Here is a 20,796-nt window from a genome sequence, read left to right as displayed (position 1 = left end):
AAGATATTTAAAAAATTCATCTGGAGGAAAGGAAGGAAAAAAGTCATGGTCAATGGAGATGTGGGTGAGAACTGCTACTGTTGGCCATGATGTCTTCACGAGCCCTTTGCTCACCAGCATTCTAGTGAAAATGAATGGACAAAGACCATCAAGACCCAGAGAGAGATTATATAAACTCTATGGATATATTTCAAATGTGTTGTCACTTTTACTCTTTGTGAGCAGGTTCTGTTTTTAATTTCCTGTCTTCATGCTTTAGAACCAACCTAGACCTGGTTGCATAATTTTTTAAAAATTATTATATTTCTTAAATTCAGAACCTTAGGTCAAGAACTCAAATTTAAAAATTAAGGAATTGTCTTCCCTTTAGGGTTAGCCACTCTTTTACCTACAAGCTCTAAAAATAATGCCTCGCCTCTGAACCTGACATCTGCTCTTTCTGTTCTGCTTTTATCTTATCTCTGGCTCTCCAGCTCAAGCTGTCCACCAAGGGAAGTGAGCTGCCAGAGGGGGTGTGTGCGGTGCCCTCACTTTCCTTCAGGCAAGGAAGGCCGAGTGTGCTACAAGAACACTGTTGACTCTGTCTCGACAGAGAGAATGGGCTATTCAGTTCATGTTCTGTCACTCAGTGGGTCTGTGACAAGGTGCAGATAAAAGCCCCTCACTGCATCCAGAGGGTCTGGGCTGGCCCTGCTCACAGGATGTGGCCAGTCACTGCCAGAGGTGAGGACAGGGCCTGGGCTCTGTCCAGCAGGCACACAAGAGATTCATTTCAAAGTTGCCCTTTTTGTCTTTTGATGGAGAAATGAATCCCCCAACTCTGTTGACAGACAATACTCCCATTTTAAGGGCTGGTGGTAAGTCAGTATATTAGATTTCTGGGTCAAGCAGCATTGTGAAAATGCAACATAAACCACTTGTCGTCTGCTTTTGGGTCAGAAGACAAAAGCACTGTGCAGTTTCTGTGCTCGTAGAAAGGGGGTTATTTGGTGTCTTAGTCTGTTTGTGCTCCTGTAATGGAATACCATCGACTGGGGAGCTTATAAACAACAGAAATTGATTTCTTACAGTTCAGGAGGGTGGGGACTCCAAGATCAAAGTGCTGGTAGATTTGGTGTCTGGTGAGAGGCTGCTTCTTGGTTCTTTTTTTTTTTTTTTTACTTTACAATATTGTATTGGTTTTGCCATACATCAACATGAATCTGCCACGGGTGTACACGTGTTCCCCATCCTGAACCCCCCCTCCTCCTCCCTCCCTATACCATCCCTCTAGGTCATCCCAGTGCACCAGCCCCAAGCATCCTGTATCCTGCATTGAACCTAGACTGGCGATTCATTTCTTATATGATATACATGTTTCAGTGCCATTCTCCCAAATCATCCCACCCTCTCCCTCCCACAGAGTTCAAAAGACTGTTCTATACATCTGTGTCTCTTTTGCTGTCTCTCATACAGGGTTATCGTTACCATCTTTCTAAATTCCATATATATGCATTAGTATACTGTTTTGGTGTTTTTCTTTCTGGCTTACTTCACTCTGTATAATAGGCTCCAGTTTCATCCACCCCATTAGAACTGATTCAAAGGTATTCTTTTTAATGGCTGAGTAATACTCCATTGTGCTTCTTGGTTCTTGAGTAGTGATATTCTCACTGTGAACCCACATGGCAGGAGGGGCAAGGGAACTCTCTGGGATCTCTCTTTTGTAAGGGCACTAATTCCATTTGTGAGGCTCCATCCTCATGACCTAAGCACTTCCCAAGGGCCCCACCTCCTAATACTATCTCTTTGGGGGCTAGGATTTCAACAAATGAATTTGGGAGGGACACAGACATTCAGCTCATTGCACTTGTGTAAATGAAATCTATAAGACTCATGTTCATGCATAGTTTCAATCTCCTTCTCCACCATATCTTTCTAAAAGTTGCCAGAAGGTAAGTAGTCTCTAGTGATCTGAAAGTGGTGATGAATTGTGCAGCCCCTCCATGAAGGACAATGGGATGTGAGAGGAGAATCATGGCCACGGGAGAGGCTCAACTCTCTGGTATTTTGCAGTTATCCCCTCAGAGCTTGTTAGAAAGTCAGGCCCTAAGTCAGACTTGCCGAACCAGAATCTGCATCTTAACAGTATCTCCAAGTGATTTATATGGACATTAAAATTGGATAAGTACTCTCTGAACTCAAAACAAGTTCCAGTAATATCACATAAGTTACAACTGTCATCTAAGAGCAGAGAAGAAAAATGACTAAAGTCATTCACATAGTTCTTAAACTTTTGTTATCAAGGTTAATTATTTGTTTCTTTAAACTAAAATGGTTGACTCTCTCCAAAACCATTTATTGTGCATCAGTAAATCATAGCCTTCTCTTTTTTTTTTTTGCCCTCCACATGCTTCACAATCCTCACAATAAACCAAGGGTCAGTCAGTTCTTTCAGCCACTGATGTCTGTAACCAGTTCAGTGTGATATTTGAATTTATTGCTGTCCTTCTTTGCCACCAATAGCCAGTGTATAGCCATCACACTGTGAGAAGATTGCAGTGAATAACAGTGTGAACAGCTATTGGTCTTACCTGCCCAGGTGCCCATTTCCCCTTAACTTCATAATAGCATCTTCCTCATCAGAGGCCTCTAGGTGGATGGGGCTGTCAAACAAGGTCCCCTCCCCTCTCCCCAGTGGCCAAATGGGTTGGCAGGTAGCTAAAGGGACCAATCAGACACCCTCTGATTGTGAGGCTGAAGCTCATTTGTTCTAAGAGCTGAAAGGACCATTCCTGCTTACATTCTGGGGCTTCAGAATTATCATTCTGTCTAAGGCTGGCTGTTTGACTTTCTATTCTGTTGCTATTTCATGCTCTTATAATACAGTCCATTTTTATTTGCCCAAAATAGCTAGAGTTCCTTTCTGTTGATTCAAGTCAAATAACATCGGCTGAGCAAAGGAGTCTAAATATGGTTCACATTGTGAAAAACTTAATTTCATTCTTAATGAGGAGGTAAGGCTCTTATGAATCACAACTCTCCACTTTGTTTTATTGACTGGATTGTGTTCTCTAGCCAGATGTAAAAGATGTTAAGGTTGTTCAAATGTTATTTGTAACGTTTATCCTGTACCTTGTTGTAGTTTATTATATATTAGTATGTCCTTGCAAAGTCTAATACTGATAAATAATCATTAGAATACAGCTACTTGATACATTCATGGCAACTTCAACCTTAAGCACAGAGTGGTTTTTAGTTTTCAAACTTTTTAAAAAAATTTATTTATTTTTTACTGAAGGATAATTTCTTTACAGGATTTTGTTGTTTTCTGTCAAACTTCAACATGAATCAGCCATAGGTATACATATATTCCCTCCCTTTTGAACCTCCCTCCCATCTCTTATATCTTTGGTCTTCAGGTACTGTGAGTTACATCTTAAGTGAGTTAAAAATAACCCCAGGAAAAGAAAGAACACATGTTTAACTTATTAATCTATTAAAGAAAATAATATTAGTACAGACCCATCTGCTTAACGACCATCAAAGGATGTCAATTAGTGGACACGTTTCAGTTTTATCTATTCATAGAGCTGCATAAAAATTCACACACTTTCCCCACAAATGTATTCCTTTTTTAAAAAGGAATAAAATTGATTAACAATGTTGTGATAGTTCCAGGTGTACAGTAAAGGGATTCAGCTATATATATATACATACATCTGTTCTTCAAATTCTTTTCCCATTTGAATTGTTGCATGATATTGAGAGCCAGACATCCTGGAATGGGAAGTCAAGTGGGCCTTAGGAAGCATCACTATGAACAAAGCTAGTGGAGGTGATGGAATTCCAGTGGAGCTATTTCAAATCCAGAAGATAATGCTGTGAAAGTGTTGCACTCAATATGCCAGCAAATCTGGAAAACTCAGCAGTGGTCACAGGACTGGAAAAGGTCAGTTTTCATTCCAATCCCAAAGAAAGGCCATGCCAAAGAATGATCAAACTACCGTACAATTGCACTCATCTCACAGGCTACTAAAGTAATGCTCAAAATTCTCCAAGCAAGGCTTCAACAGTACGTGAACTGTGAGCTTCCAGATGTTCAAGCTGGATTTAGAAAAGGCAGAGGAATCAGAGATCAAATTGCCAACATCCGCTGGATCATCGAAAAAGCAAAAGAGTTCCAGAAAAACATCTACTTCTGCTTTATTGACTATGCCAAAGCCTTTGATTGTGTGTACCACAACAAACTGTGGAAAATTCTTAAAGAGATGGGAATACCAGACCATCTGACCTACCTCTTGAGAAATCTGTATGCAGGTCAGGAAGCAACAGTTAGAACTGGACATGGAACAACAGACTGGTTCCAAATTGGGAAAGGAGTACATCAAGGCTGTATATTGTCACCCTGCTTATTTAACTTATATGCAGAGTGCATCATGAGAAACTCTGGGCTGGATGAAGCACAAGCTGGAATCAAGATATCCAGGAGAAATAATCAGTAACCTCAGATATGCAGATGACAACACCCTTATGGCAGAAAGTGAAGAAGAACTGAAGAGCCTCTTGATGAAAGTGAAAGAAGAGAGTGAAAAAGTTGGCTTAAAACTCAACATTCAGGAAACTAAGATCATGGCATCCAGTCCCATCACTTCATGGCAACTAGATGAGCAAACAGTGGAAACAGTGAGATACTTAATTTTAGGGAGCTCCAAAATCACTGCAGATGATGACTGCAGCCATGAAATTAAGAGACACTTGCTCCTTAGAAGAAAAGCTATGACCAACCTAGACAGCATATTAAAAAGCAGAGACATTATTTTGCCAAAAAAGTTCTGTCTAGTCAAAACTATGGTTTTTCCAGTAGTCCTGTATGGATGTGAGAGTTGGACTATAAAGAAAGCTGAGTGCCAAATAAATTGATGCTTTTGTGCTGTGGTGTTGGAGAAGACTCTTGAGAGTCCCTTGGACTGCAAGGAGATCCAACCAGTCCATCCTAAAGGAAATCAGTCTTGAATATTCATCGGAAGGACTGATGCTGAAACTGAAATTCCAATACTTTGGCCACCTGATGCGAAGAACCGACTCATTTGAAAAGACCCTGATGCTGGGAAAAATTGAAGGCGGGAGGAGAAGGGGATGACAGAGGATGAGATGGTTGGATGGCACCGCTGACTCAATGGACATGAGTTTGAGTAGACTCCGGGAGTTGGTTATGGACAGGGAAGCCTGGCGTGCTGCAGTCCATGGGGTCACAAGGAGTTGAACATGACTGAGTGACTAAACTGAACTAAACTGATAATATTGAGCAAGTTCCCTGTGCTATACAGTAGGTGCTTGTTTGGTATCCATTTTAAACATAGCAGTGTGTACCTGTCAATCCCAAACTCTCTAATTATTCCTCCCTCACTCCCGTAGTAACCATGTTTGTTTTCTAAGACTGAATGTTTCTATTTTGTAAACAATTTCATTTATACAGTTTCTTTTTAGATACTGTATGCAAGTGATATCATATGATATTTCTCTTTCTCTGTCTGACTGACCTCACTTAGCATGCCAGTCTCTAGGTCCATCCATGTTGCTGCAAATGTCATTATTTCATTATTTTTAATTGTAGAGTATTATTTCATACTCCTCTGTCAGTGGACATTTAATTTGCTTCCATGTCTTGGCTCATGTAAATAGTGCTGCAGTGAACATGGGGAGTGGGGGTGGATTACAAATGTATTTCTAAATATTATTAGTGAGTACAAAGAACTGAAGGTGATAGAGATGAATCAAATGAATAAATGAAACTGGTTTATAAAAAATCAATTGACTCAAGTCTAGAGGATAACTAACATGAAGTTACTTATTTTTTAAATGCCTTTAGAAAAAAACGGAAACAGATCCTGGTGAAACATTTGTTAATTTAATGTCCTAAATAAATAATCTATACTCTTCAGCCATTGAAAAATATTTTAGATTAATATTTATTGGACTTATGTTCATAATAGAGAAATGATAAAAGAGTATATACTTTGTGATTGTATTTTATATAATCTGTTATTTGTCATTAGAGTGTCTTAACAGTGGTTATCTCTGAGTAGTTTTATTATTTTGTTGATTTCTTTTATGTTTCTTCAATTAGGTGTATTTTCTGATTTTTCTGTACAAACATGTTTTGCTTTTATAGCATGAACATTGGAAAGGTTATTTTTAGAGACTCGGTGGACTTCATGTGTAAATTAGTATAGGGATATATAACAAGGATTAGATATCTAGACTAAACCTTAAACTATATAGGAATTACATAAAAATACTAAATTTCCCTGAAAATGTGGGAAAATCTTACTTTAGCTTTTATTTTTAATTAACTAAATTCAGTAGAGCTTAAAATATTTCTGCAACTGTTCAGATTTTGCAAAAACATCCTGCTACTGGGGATAAAAAAAGGGGATAAATTTGTGTTAAAACAGACATTTCTGTTTTCTAGACCACAGCTTCTCAAATGCTAATATGAATCCCCTGAGGATCTTGTGAAAATGTAGATGGCCTGTGGTGAGGCCAGAGATTCTGTGTTTTCTATCCTGCTTCCAGGTGGAGTCCAATGTTGCCAGTCTGTGTGTGGGCCGTGCTTCAAGTGGCAAGACTCTCTAGACTAAAGGCCATTCTTTATTTTTTTTGGCCCTGTCATCCAGCTTGTGGGGTCTTAGTTCCCTGACCAGGGATTGAACCTCTGCCCTGGGCAATGTAAGTGTGGGATCCTAACCACTGGACCACCAGGGAATTCCCCAAAGTTGTCATTCTTAATGATGTTGGAAATCATTCCAAGCCAAGGAAAAATAAACAATCACTGAGCAAAAGCTTTTGCAGTCCAGGGCAGGACGCTGGGAGGATTTGAGCCTTCTGGGTCTGGGACTCGAACGTTTCATCATAGTGGAACTGAGATCAGAGCTCTAGGAGTAGGAGTGAAGTATGAGGTGATGTGGAATGTTGAGAGGCCTAAGCAACTCCATTCAAAGTTTTATTTTATAAACTTTATTGGCAGTCCAGTGGTTAAGACCCTGCCTTCTAATTCAGGGGGTGTGAGTTTAATCCCTGGTTGGGGAACTAAGATCCCACATGCCACAGGGTGTGGCCAAAAAGGTTAAAAAAGGAAAAACAGGAGAAAAAACTTAATTTTTGAACTAATTGCTGTTTTGTAAAATATATCAAATATAGTAAGATGCATAAAACATAAACATATTGCTCAATAAATTATCACTAACACTTGTGACTCATGTAACCATCACTTAAATCAAGAAAGAGAATATTGCTCAAACAGGAAGGCATCTGTGTGTGACTTTCCCAACACAGCCACTCCACTGTCTGCTAAATGGAATCCTGACTTTCAGATAAGCACTTTATTGCTTACCTTAGAGTTTTACCACATAAGAGTTCATCTTCAGACATCATAGTTTAGTAGCTTTTTTCACTCAATAATTTTATAAGATTCATCTAAAATATATATTGTTATTTCTAGCTGAAGTTTGTTCATGTTCTTTGCTGTGTGAATATATTATAGTTTACAGTATGTATCAGTACTAGCGATAATGGACGTTTGGGTTATTTACAGATTCTGGCATTCATGGATAATGCTGCTGCCAAAATATGGTATGTGTACCAGGAGACACATTTATATGTCTCCTGGTAAACACATACATGGATTTGGTTGAAATGGTATGGACCTAACAGAAGCAGAAGATATTAAGAAGTGGCAAGAATACACAGAAGAACTATACCAAAAAGATCTACATGACCCAGATAATCATGATGGTATGATCACCAACCTAGAGCCAGACAACCTGGAGTGCGAAGTCAAGTGGGCCTTAGGAAGCATCACTATGAACAAAGCTAGTGGAGGTGATGGAATTCCAGTGGAGCTATTTCAAATCCAGAAGATGATGCTGTGAAAGTGTTGCACTCAATATGCCAGCAAATCTGGAAAACTCAGCAGTGGCCACAGGACTAGAAAAGGTCAGTTTTCATTCCAATCCCAAAGAAAGGCCATGCCAAAGAATGATCAAACTACCGTACAATTGCACTCATCTCACAGGTTACTAAAGTAATGCTCAAAATTCTCCAAGCAAGGCTTCAACAGTACGTGAACTGTGAGCTTCCAGATGTTCAAGCTGGATTTAGAAAAGGCAGAGGAATCAGAGATCAAATTGCCAACTTCCACTGGATCATCGAAAAAGCAAAAGAGTTCCAGAAAAACATCTACTTCTGCTTTATTGACTATGCCAAAGCTTTTGACTGTGTGAACCACAACAAACTGTGGAAAATTCTGGAAGGGGAATACCAGACCACCTGCCTCTTGAGAAATCTGTATGCAGGTCAGGAAGCAACAGTTTGAGCTGGACATGGAACAACAGACTGGTTTCCAAATTGGGAAAGGAGTACATCAAGGCTGTGTATTGTCACCCTGCTTATTTAACTTATATGCAGAGTACATCATGAGAAACGCTGGGCTGGATGAAGCACAAGCTAGAATCAAGATATCTGGGATAAATATCAATAACCTCAGATATGCGGATGACACCACCCTTATGGCAGAAAGTGAAGAAGAACTGAAGAGCCTCTTGATGAAAGTGAAGGAGGAGAGTGAAAAAGTTGGCTTAAACTCAACATTCAGGAAACTAAGATTGTGGCACCTGGTCCCATCACTTCATGGCAAATAGATGGAGAAACTGGAAACAGTGAGAGACTTAATTTTGGGGGGTTCCAGCTTATATGCAGAGTACATCATGAGAAACACTGGGCTGGAAGAAGCACAAGCTGGAAGTAAGATTGCCGGGAGAAATATCAATAACCTCAGATATGCAGATGACACCACCCTTATGGCAGAAAGTGAAGAGGAAATAAAAAGCCTCTTGATGAAAGTGAAAGAGGAGAGTGAAAAAGTTGGCTTAAAGCTCAACATTCAGAAAAGGAAGATCATGGCATCTGGTCCCATCACTTCATGGGAAATAGATGGGGAAACAGTGGAAACAGTGTCAGACTTTATTATTTTGGGCTCCAAAATCACTGCAGATGGTGATTGCAGCCATGAAATTAAAAGATACTTACTCCTTGGAAGAAAAGTTATGACCAACCTAGATAGCATATTCAAAAGCAGAGACATTACTTTGCCAACAAAGGTCCATCTAGTCAAGACTATGGTTTTGCAGTGGTCATGTATGGATGTGAGAGTTGGACTGTGAAGAAGGCTGAGCGCCGAAGAATTGATGCTTTTGAACTGTGGTGTTGGAGAAGACTCTTGAGAGTCCCTTGGACTGCAAGGAGATCCAACCAATCCATTCTGAAGGAGATCAGCCCTGGGATTTCTTTGAAAGGAATGATGCTAAAGCTGAAACTCCAGTGCTTTGGCCACCTCACATGAAGAGTTGACTCATTGGAAAAGACGCTGATGCTGGGAGGGATTGGGGGCAGGAGGAGAAGGGGATGACAGAGGATGAGATGGCTGGATGGCATCACTGACTTGATGGACGTGAGTCTGAGTGAACTTCAGGAGTTGGTGATGGACAGGGAGGCCTGGCATGCTGTGATTCATGGGGTCACATAGAGTCGGACATGACCGAGCAACTGAACTGAACTGAAAATCATTGCAGATGGTGACTGCAGCCATAAAATTAAAAGATGCTTACTCCTTGGAAGAAAAGTTATGATCAATCTCGACAGCATTTTAAAAAACAGTGACATTACTTTGCCAGCAAAGTTCTGTCTAGTCAAAGCTATGGTTTTTCCAGTAGTCAAGTATGGATGTGAGAGTTGGACTGTAAAGAAAGCTGAGTGCCAAAGAATTGATGGTTTTGAACTGTGGTGTTGGAGAAGACTCTTGAAAGTCCCTTGGACTACAAGAAGATCCAACCAGTTCATCTTAAAGGAAATCAGTCCTGAATATTGATTGGAAGGACTGATGCTGAAGCTGAAACTCCAATACTTTGGCCACCTGATGTGAAGAACTGACTCTTCAATTGACCGTGATGCTGGGAAAGATTGAAGGTGGGAGGAGAAGAGGACAACAGAGGATGACATGGTTGGATGGCATCACTGACTCAATGGACATGAGTTTGAGTAGGCTCTAGGAGTTGGTGATGGAGAAGAGAGGCCTGGCTTGCTGCCATCCCTGGGGTTGCAAAGAGTTGGGCACGACTGAGCGACTGAGCTGAACTGATACCTTGGAGCTGCGGCTTCCCAATCCTCCTGCAAATACAGGTGATGTAAGAAACATGAGTTTGATCCCTGGGTTGGGAAGATACCTTGGAGGAGGGCATAGCAATCCACGCCAGTATTCTTGCCTGGAGAACTCCATGGACAAAGAGGCCTGGCGGGCTATAGTCCATATGGTCGCACAGACTCAGACATGACTGGAGTGACTTAGAATGCACATGTACCTTGGAGTTAATATGCTAGTTACACTGTATGTATGTTTTCAATTTTAACAGATTATGTCAGGTTATTTTCCCAAGTCGTTATATCAATTCACTTTCTCACTAGAAGTGATTAACAACTTAATTGTTCTGCATTCTCCCCAGTACAATCCTTTTAATTTTAGTCATTTTGATGAGTATGTACTAATTGTGATATATATTACTTTTCATAATAGTTTTGCTGAGATAGAATTCACATGCCACACAATTTACTCATTTCTTGAGTGAACAATTCAATGGTTTTTAGAATATTCACAGAATTGTGTAACCATCACTTATTGTTTGTAATTTTTATTTTCCTGATTTCTAGTACTGTAGATGAGCACTTCTTCATATGTTTATAGGTCATTTGGATTTCAGCCATGATGGGTCTAGGTCTATGCCTCCTTTGGGGAGATTGCCCATCTTTATTCAGTTGTTCCACTGGAGTTCTTAAAATATTCTGTGTCTAAACTCTTCTTCAATTTGTGGCTTTTTACTTGTTTAATATTGCTATCTCATAAACAGATATTATCAATTTTGTTGCATATAAATTCAACAACTTTTTTGTTTATGGTGACAACTTATTGTGTCCTATTTAAGAAATACTGGATTTCCTAAGTCAAGTCATAGTTAGTCTTCTGTATTATCTTCTAGAAAACCTGTTGTTTTGCCTTTCACCTTTAGATCTATGATTCACTCAGATATAACTTTAGTGTACTGATGTGAGTTAAGGAGAAAATTTTTATTTTTATTCTGTTAAAATACCAGTTTTCTAGCACTGTTTATTCAAAGTGCTAGAATATTCATTATTATCATTATTTATCATCCATTCCCCACTGCTCTTCAGAGCAATATTTGACATAAATGAAGTATTCATTTATGCACAGGTCTGTTTAGGGCTTTTTCTAGTAAATATTCCATTGCTAAAGTTGTACATGTTTGGGCCAATACTGCCTTATCTTAATCTCTGTAACTTTAGAATAAAAAAAATAAAGTCTGACACTGTTTCCACTGTTTCCCCATCTATTTCCCATGAAGCGATGGGACCAGATGCCATGATCTTCCTTTTTTGAATGTTGAGCTTTAAGCCAACTTTTTCACTCTCCTCTTTCACTTTCATCAAGAGGCTTTTTATTTCCTCTTCACTTTCTGCCATAAGGGTGGTGTCATCTGCATATCTGAGGTTATTGATATTTCTCCCGGTAATCTTACTTCCAGCTTGTGCTTCTTCCAGCCCAGTGTTTCTCATGATGTATGATATCTAGAAAAGCCAAGTCATCGTCTCTTTCCTTTTTAGCTTTTATTCAAAGGAGCATTTTGACTATTTCTTTTTTTTTTTGTAAATTAATATATTTATTTTAATTGGAGGCTAATTACTTTACAATATTATAGTGGTTTTTGCTTCTTTGTATTTTCTTATGAATTTAAAAATCATCTTGTCACATCCCACAAAAGTGTGTATTAGAATTCTGACTGGAAGACTTTCTTCATTCTCCTTGTACCCCCCCATTTTCACAAAGTGTATCCCCTAAAAATTGTTTCCTCTCATTTTGTGAGTGACAATATTCCAGGCTCTACAGCTATTAATATGATGGTCAAGACTGCGGTCTAGCACTGATTTCTATAGGAACCAACTTCCAGGCCAGAAGCTGTGGAGTTATCCAGAATTTAGAGCCATTGGAGTTCCTGACCGATAGAAAGAGACTGGACTCACTTAGGAGATGAGTCAGCCTGTCTGGGGATTCTTGGACACCTGAGCAGGGGATCACAGGAAAAGAAAAGTCTGCCAGTTTGGAGAGGGAGAACTTGGAGTCCCTTGAAGTTAAGGTACGAAGGTATGGGCTTGAAAGCTGGTGAAATCCAGTCATCCTGATTCCTTGATAATTGAAAGAGTGATCCATAAGCATAAAACAATGCCAAGTCACAGAAGATGTTTGGTAAATGGTTATCTTTCCTCCGTTCTCTTCCTCTGACCCAACTACCTGTAAGGTTGTGCTTGAATGAATACATGGCAGGACTAGGCAGCCAGGCTACAAGTGTTAGGCAGCAAGCTAAAGCAGCAGTAAACCCGTAGTTTGGTAGTTTGTGTCAGAGGTAGGGGATTCCTTTGAGCAGATGTGTTGTCTGTGATGCCAAAGAGACAAAGCTGTGAGCAACCACTAAAATGCCAAATTGTTAGTGACTATACCTTTACCATTTGTGGGAGAATTTTGAAAACATCCCTACAGCAAAAATCATTTGGGTTGCTCAGATTTCTGCATAGTTTCTTTTTCTTAAAAGAAGCCGACTTCTTAAGAAGCTAAGTCATATCCAATGCTTTTTGCGACCCCATGGACTACAGCCCGCCAGGCCCATTTGTCCATGGGGTTTCCCAGGCGAGACTGGAGTGGGTTGCCATTTCCTCTCCAGGGGATCTTCCAGAGAGATTGAACTGTGTCTCCTGCATTGCAGGTGAATTCTTTACTGCTGAGCCACCAGGGAAGCCTACACTGTGCCTTACTGGCTAATTTGGTGAGAAACAGAAGGAAATAAAGTGCCAGTGAGTCGATCTTCATGGAGTTGATGGGGCTTGAGTTAGTGAAGAATATGTGGGGGAAGTGAATGTCATTTATGGCCTTCTTATGCCATCAGTTCTGATCAGTTCTTTCCCTTCAGAAACAATTGTCATTCTCATTGCTAGTTGTGTTTGGAGTGTAGTAGTTTGCCTTTGACGGAGAAGGCAATGGCACCCCACTCCAGTACTCTTGCCCTGGAAAATCCCATGGATGGAAGAGCCTGGTAGGCTGCAGTCCATGGGATCGCTAGGAGTCGGATGTGACTGAGCGACTTCCCTTTCACTTTTCACTTTCATGCATTGGAGAAGGAAATGGCAACCCACTCCAATGTTCTTGCCTGGAAAATCCCAGGGACGGGGAAATCTGGTGGGCTTCCGTCTGTGGGGTCACACAGAGTCAGACACCACTGAAGTAACTTAGCAGCAGTGGCAGCAGCAGTGTGCCCTTGAAGGAAAAACTGTTTATCATTAATCACTGCATGAAGCTCTGTTTCTTTGGGGGGCTTCTTTTAGATACTGATAAATCTTTCTAATTAGCTGTAAAAATCATGAAAAGTAGATGTCATGTTTTAATCATAAGCCAGTTGAGCCATTGCCATTCGTGTGATAGCTTGAATTCTTTCTTTCCTTTACCAAATTGCTTTGAATTTATGACATTTTTAGTAGAGCCTCTGTAAGTCCACAGAGCTCAGAATTGCAAAAGTAATTGCATTGTTTCCAGTAACTCAATCACAGAAAAGCAAAGCAAAAAAAAAAAAGGGCAAAAGAAAGCATTGTCACATTGTCAGTGGTTTATTTTCCCATATGTTGGTGGGATATTAAAGATCTTTGAGATCTTTGCAGATAATTCAGTGCAGGCCTGGTTCTAAGAATAAAACCTGGCATAGTGATCAGTGAGGGAGATTTTTCTTTTTTCTGGAAGCTAAAATGAACTGTTCTAAGAGTTGGGCCGAGGAAGATGGGATTAGAAGTCACACTACAGTTGGCCTTTAGTGTTAAGATGTAACATCAGATCTAGTTCAGAACATCATGGCCACAGCTGGAAAAATTAAATCTCAGCTCAGGTTTTCTCTATGTCCTGGCATATCAGTGGTTCTCAGACTGCAGCATGTATCAGAATCATCTGGAGGGATGTCACAGCACAGATTGCCAGGCTCCAGGCCAGAGTTTCTGACTCGGTAGGTCTTTGATGGGGCCTGAGATTTGCATGGCTGTCTTGTTCTCAGTTGATCCTGGTGCTGCTGGGCGCAGGTACCAAATTTCGAGGGTCTAATTTACAGTCCCAGCTCCATGCTATCCAGCTGTGTGATCTAAATACTTCTTAGTGTTCTGTGTCTTTTTTTTTAATCACTTGCTCCTAGTCCACTGCAAGTTTAGGACTCACTTTAAGAATGACTGTGCCATATGTAAAATTGATAGCCAGCGGGAGTTTGCTGTATGGCTCAGGAAACTCAAACAGGTTCTCTGTATCAGCCTAGAGGGGTGGGATGCAGAGGGAGAAGGGTGGGAGGTTCAAAAGGGAGGGGATATATGTATACCTATGGCTGATTCGTGTTGAGGTTTGACAGAAAACAGCAAAATTCTGTAAAGCAATTATCCTTCAGAAAAAAAAATTAATTTTAAAATTAAAAACATTTTTTAAATGGTTCACATAAAAAAGTCTTTAAAAATAAAATCATATTAAAGGGGGAAAAACAAGAATGACGTGATATATCTAATAGCACTTGCTGGGATCCCAGCTGATAAAAATATTTATCTCACTGTTCTTGGGGAGTTCTGAGAATGAACTAATGATGTTCTTCAAGGTCAGGTAGCATTGTTGAACACAGAGAATAAAGCCTGATAATTACTTTCAGCACTGACATTCTGAAAAGAAAACAGTTATTTCTGAAAGGCACATACTTGTGTTCTTGTCTTTGTGTATGCCACAGCACCTGAGAGAATCTCTTAAGTTTAGTAGGTGTTCAATAGATGCTTGTTGAGCTGAAACATTGAATTTTAAATTTAAACTTGGTTGCCAATTCTGTAAGATTATAGTCTTTGAGTAGATAGAAATAATACAAATTTTGCACCCTTCATATGTGAATTAGAATTTATACATAATTGAGAGAAATTATCTGTTTTCCCCAATTTTTTAAAAGTTGAAGGTAATGACTGAGCATTTGGGGCTTGGATCATAGAGGATCTTATTTGAGGAGTATTCATGTTGCCCTTACCAGGATTTCTAGGAGTAACCTTCCAGCTTTATGTCTCTTTGGGAGGCTTTTCCCTTGTAGCCATCACTGATGGCTGGATTCTGAACACTGTTAAAAATACAGACTTTTTAAAGAAGTAAAAGCAGCAGAAAAGTAAAAGTAGTAGAAATGCTGTGCACTCTAGTTGAGTACCACCCATCAGGAGATTTGCCCACTCTGAACTCAGGAGAATGAGCACTCTTCCTGAGTCTTTATTCATGAAGACTCAGCGAGCGGTTATTGAAACCCCTCTTATAAAATGCAGTCTGAATCACTGGACTTAGCACACTAAGTATATGTGGATAATTCCATTTTCTATTTTTAATTGTCAGGGCAAGTTCATTTCTCTAGTTAATAGGTCAAGTCTAATGGTGTTGGCTTCCCAGGTGGCTCAGCGATAAAGAATTTGCTTGCCCAGGCAAGGAGATATAGGTTCAATCCCCGGGTTGGGAAGATCCCCGGAGGAGGAAGTGGCAACCCATTTCAGTGTTCTTGCAGAGGAAATGCCATGGACAGAGGAGTATGGTGGGCCACAGTCCACGGGTCCCAAAGAGTCAGACATGACTGAACACAAAAATCCACTTTTGTTATCCATTCTTAAATGGGTAACTGAATGACAAAGTTACAACATAAACCCACTTTGGAAATAGTTCCTTGCCTAGTCCTCAAAAAATTCATGTGACATGAATATAAAATAGTTCCTCTTTTATTTTCCTATACACAGGAAAATGAACATCAAAAGTTGACTGGTTAGGTAATAAACTAACACTTTATTATGAGTATATTATTACATTCTCTTTTAGTGTCTTAGGGAGATTTTTTTTCTTGGATATAAATGTCAGTGTTTTTCCTTAACTGCTGGTTTCTTTTAAACAATGTGAAATTGTTACTCACTGAGTTTCCACACTCACAGTAGCTGTTAGACAGCTTGGACTCTATTTGTGACTAATCAGCTAATGTACAGGATATGTGCTTTTGCCTTCGTGTGTGTGTCCTATTCTTTTGTTATCTACTTTATAAAAAAGACTATAATTATAAAATTGTTCATGTTTATTTGAGACTAACTGGAAAACATAGAAAGGCAAAAACAACAAGCCCAGAATATTTTATAGTCTTTTTCTATGCACAGATACATCTTTCTGTTTCCATAAATTGGCATATTAGTATGTAACTGTGTTATAAGCCACTTTTTTTTTTCTGTAAACAGCATGTCTCTCATCACTTACTCTTAATGTATGCTATCCTTCTGTGTTTATATTTCTTTTAAACTACCTAAAATCCTTTTAGAACAAGGAAGGATACATGTGAATTAATCACACTTAAAAAAACAAACCAGTATCTGGTGACTAGATACAGATTGATAAGGAATAATCCTGATCACATGAAAGGTGAAAAAAAAAATTGAAATCCCCTGTAGTTTCCCTCAGCAATGGTGTTTGTGATGGAGAAATGAATAGAGTATATACCCTTCATATAAGAGGAGGCCACCCTTCTTATCAAAATAAATTGCCAACCTATCCTCAAGAAAACATCATCTATAAGTGGTGTTTTCATGAAGGTGGCAGACTGGTACCACACTGAGGTTTTAACACAGCTGGGACAAAGGTTCACTGTACAGTTGGGGGTCCCACAGTTGGGGACCAATAGGAAGCTCACTGATCCACACCATGTTGAACCCCAGTTTTGTTCATCTTAGGTGCATGCTAACCTGTGGAGCCAATTAGCTTAGCCTACAGGTCACTGCTTGCCCTCTGGCTGGCTCTCTTGGGGTTCCTGACAGTCCTTGCAGGGGTAACTGCCATATCTCAGCTTCCTGGGGTCAATTTGTGGGCAATGCATTTTCAAACCAAGAATTCACACAACATGCTGTGAATTGTCCTTCCAAGAGATAATGCATAACTCACTTGGTCATAGAATCATGTCTTTTGAAAAGATGCCCATGGTTGCAAATGGACTCCTGAATATTCCCAGGCTGATTACATTAATAAGTAAAACAAGCCGGTCCTTCTTCCTTGCTTTGCCTCTACACCTGTGCCGTTTGCCTGAAATATCCTAAATTTGCATTTAATCTCTAAGGACAAGCTGAGGGATCTGTTCTGCCAGAAAGTCTTGTCTACACTCCTGCTGCATGTATTCCTGTGCATATGGCTTACACAGCATCTAGCATTTCTTACACCATAATTTCTCCTTATCCTGTGCCCCATTGGACTATGAGCTCTTTAAGTCCAGGGCACAGGCTTCTTTACTTATTATAGGTGCATACTACTTGTTGAATGAATAAATGATATGAAGGTTCTTCTCAGCAAAATGGATTTCTTGGGTTAGGGATAAGTATGTATAAGCTAAATTAATTGAATAGTACCTATAGCTAAAATAAATGATCTAAAGGGCCATTACCAATTGGTACCAGTGTGGTACCAATCTGCCACCTTCAGGGAGAGAAAAGACATTAGAGCCTAGGAATTAATCACTTTTTTTTGCTGTTGGATCCCTGGAATATTTTCTTTTTTTTTTCTACACTGTTTTCTACACTGCATCCAACATGACAACTTCTTAATTTCTTATTTCAATGAATCTAGATAAATAGGAAGTTAATTAGGCAGAATCCCTAATTAACTGGATCCTACCTGTACCAGACTTTAGGGAAAAATACAAAGAGCAAGTAATTAAATAATTTATTTTCAAGATGTGCTGCCAGAGAAAAGGCTGAAGGTCAGCACTCATTTAATCCATTTCATCATTTATTGAAGTATATAAAGGTAATCAGTCAATCTTCATGGTGATGTTACATCATCAAAATTTTCTTAATTTTTGAAAAATAATGGCTGATAATGAGAATAATACATTTAAGAAAGATTCTCGATAAAAACTCAAAAGATCATTTAAATGTTGACTAACATGATATTTAGGGAATCAAGTTTCCTAAGTTAATTCCTAAATTCCAGTTAAGTATTCTGTGTAAAGAAAGTACTGTCAATAAAATAACCATGGAGACACATGCAGGACACCTTAGAACAACTGCTTTTCACTCTTGTTAAAGGAAACTTTCAGAGATTCACAGACTTATCGAGAACAAACTTATGGTCTCAAGTGGAATTTTTGTTTCATTTTTTCATATTTCTCTTGTCTGTCATGCCTTTAAAATGAGTAATTAAAAATGTCCATCTGATTTTGAGGGGAAGGGATAGTTAGGGAGTTCAGGATGGACATGCACAGACTGCTATATTCAAAATGGATAACCAGCAAGGACCATTGTATAGCACATGAAACTTTCCTCAATGTTATGTGGCAGCCTGGATGGGAGGAGATCTGGGAGAGAATGGATGCATGTATATGTATGGCTGAGTTCCTTCACTGTTCATCTGAGACTATCACAACATTGTTCATCGGCTGTACCCCACTACAGAATTAAAAGGTTTTAAAGTAAATAAAGGAAACTTTCAAATTTCCATTTTTAAGAAGTCATAGAGTACATGACTATGCAAGATCTATAAGTAAGGCTTTATTTAAATAGTGCCTCTCATCTCTCTATTGCTGAAAAATATTAGTTAGATAATTAATGCTAGGTGCTGCTGCAACATACAAATTTCCAAACCTCAGTAACAGCATAATAAAGCTTACGTTTTGCTCACATTGAATCCATGTGGGTAGGTGAATCTCTCTCCATCCAGTAGCCATCCCACCTGGACCACAGAGTCTCCAAGGTCACTCATGCAAAGAAGGAAGAAGATGGAGGAGGCACGTGAGTCTTAGTTGTCCTGGCCTAGAAGTGACACGTGTCACCATGGTTCAGAGTCTGTTTGGCAAGATCTAGTGGCAGTACTCCAGATAACTGCAGGGGAGGCTGAGACGTGCATGCGAGGATGTGGATGCTTGGTAAACATTAACTGCTTCAACCACAATGTCCTTAGCAACTGGATTTCACTCATCCCCTTTTCTGCCTGGTAAATGTACTATGAGAATTGATGGGTTAGGAGTAGGAGGCGGGGAGAAGAGGACATAGGTTGTAGATATTTATGGTAGCAGAACTCCTGTTTCCTTATGAGAACCAGCTCTCATGTAGTTCTGGCTTGACCTTTCTCTCTGGAGCTGGGCAAGCAGACATGAGACAGGGGGGCCCTTCTTTCAGTCTCCCTATGTCCATAATGCCAGTAGGTGTGCCAACACAATACCATCAGTGGATGTGTCTGCTCAAAAAGGAAGTCAAACAAAGAGACTGTAGAGCAAGAGAAAAGAGACGCAATTTGGATGACATTGATAGAACCCCTGGAAGAAGCAGTGCCAGTTCATGCCTTGACTTTTCCAGTTATGTAAGCCATGCATTCCTTTAGTTTGAGCTAGGATGAGTTTGGTTTCTCTAAGTCATAACTAAAAAAAAAAGCTAGTAGTTATCACTCTAAAAACTCCAAAATAGCACCCTTGTTCTTCTTTGTCTTTAAACCCAAACAACTAGCAGTTGCCTAAGAGAGTAACTAATAGTTATAACCCATATATTTACATCACAGAATTGTTGCTTTTGTAATTTAGATATCGTATAAATGGAGAGTAACAAACTGTCCTACATATTTTTTTTTTCTAATCTTAGTTTAACTGCTAGTAGTTTACTAGTTGGCTGATTACTATGTGAGTCAAAATGGATTTACTTCTTCCAGTTAATAATTTCCACTTGTGACAAGTCAAATATTTAAATCAGCTTCAAGAATATCAAGGGAGACAGTCCCCTCCATCCCCATCACCTTTACAAAAATGAGACTGTTTGGCAGATATCTGAAATAAATCTGAGTGATGTTTTCTCTGGCCATGGCAATGCGGAGCTGTAGATCTCACAGCCGGAACCAAGCTTTGCAGAATGTGTCAGGGAATTTGGCCCAGTTGTCCTATTCAACCCAACACTTCTGCCGAAAAGTCTGAAAGAAGATATGCTCTAACTTTCTGGTGACCCAAACTATTGTAACCTCAGTCTCTAAATCACATGACGTTTGCTTACTTTCTTGCTAATAGGCTGATTAATTATTTGTCTTTATGTAGTGTTCTCAGTCAGGAGCCAAAAGAAGTTGAAGCAGCTGGGGCCAATTTTTAAATTTAAAACTAACAGAGCAATTTGGCTGTCTGACGTGGAACCAGAGTGACTTTCCTTTAACATTGTCATCACCACAGGGTCCAACCTCCTCTGCCCCAGATGTGCGACATCTGGGCTTTGAAGAGTGTGACTAGGAAATCAGACAAGACATGTGGACATACAAAATGAGACAAGAGGCTCTGACAGACCACTTTCCTTTCTTATGTAGTTTCTTTCATCTGATTCTGTTAAGGTTTGCTGGAAACCACTACCTGGAAAACAGAATTCCTCCTCTTTCACAAGCCAGGCAGCAAAAGTAGAGAAAGTTTTATTGTCCAAGATAGTTAAATGAACTGAATAACAATCCACATGAAAATTCCCTTAAATCCCTCCCCATAGATTGTCCTCAGGTATTAAGGTTAATTAAACCCAAATCCTCTTACCAACTGGAGAGAAAGTGTTACTGGCTCTGGAAGGGTGGTGGGGGGTGGGCAGGAGTCAAGTGTCCTTTTAGAGAAGGGATCCTCAACCTCT

At 39.6% G+C, this 20,796-nt stretch overlaps 1 long non-coding RNA gene across 1 annotated transcript; it reads right to left on the bottom strand.

The window, feature by feature from the left end:
• Positions 1-1,630: 1,630 nt before the first annotated feature.
• Positions 1,631-19,038, bottom strand: LOC120862851. The gene is made up of 2 exons (XR_005720861.1): positions 18,825-19,038; positions 1,631-1,981 (listed from the first exon to the last, which is right to left on the bottom strand). It is a non-coding gene; the product is annotated as an uncharacterized LOC120862851 (long non-coding RNA).
• Positions 19,039-20,796: the final 1,758 nt, after the last annotated feature.

Source organism: Oryx dammah, unplaced genomic scaffold (genome assembly GCF_014754425.2).
Source record: "Oryx dammah isolate SB20612 unplaced genomic scaffold, SCBI_Odam_1.1 HiC_scaffold_4, whole genome shotgun sequence".
In the NCBI taxonomy this organism is placed as follows: Eukaryota; Metazoa; Chordata; class Mammalia; order Artiodactyla; family Bovidae; genus Oryx; species Oryx dammah.
Note: the sequence above shows the minus strand (reverse complement) of the source record. Positions and strands in the feature narration are given on the sequence as shown.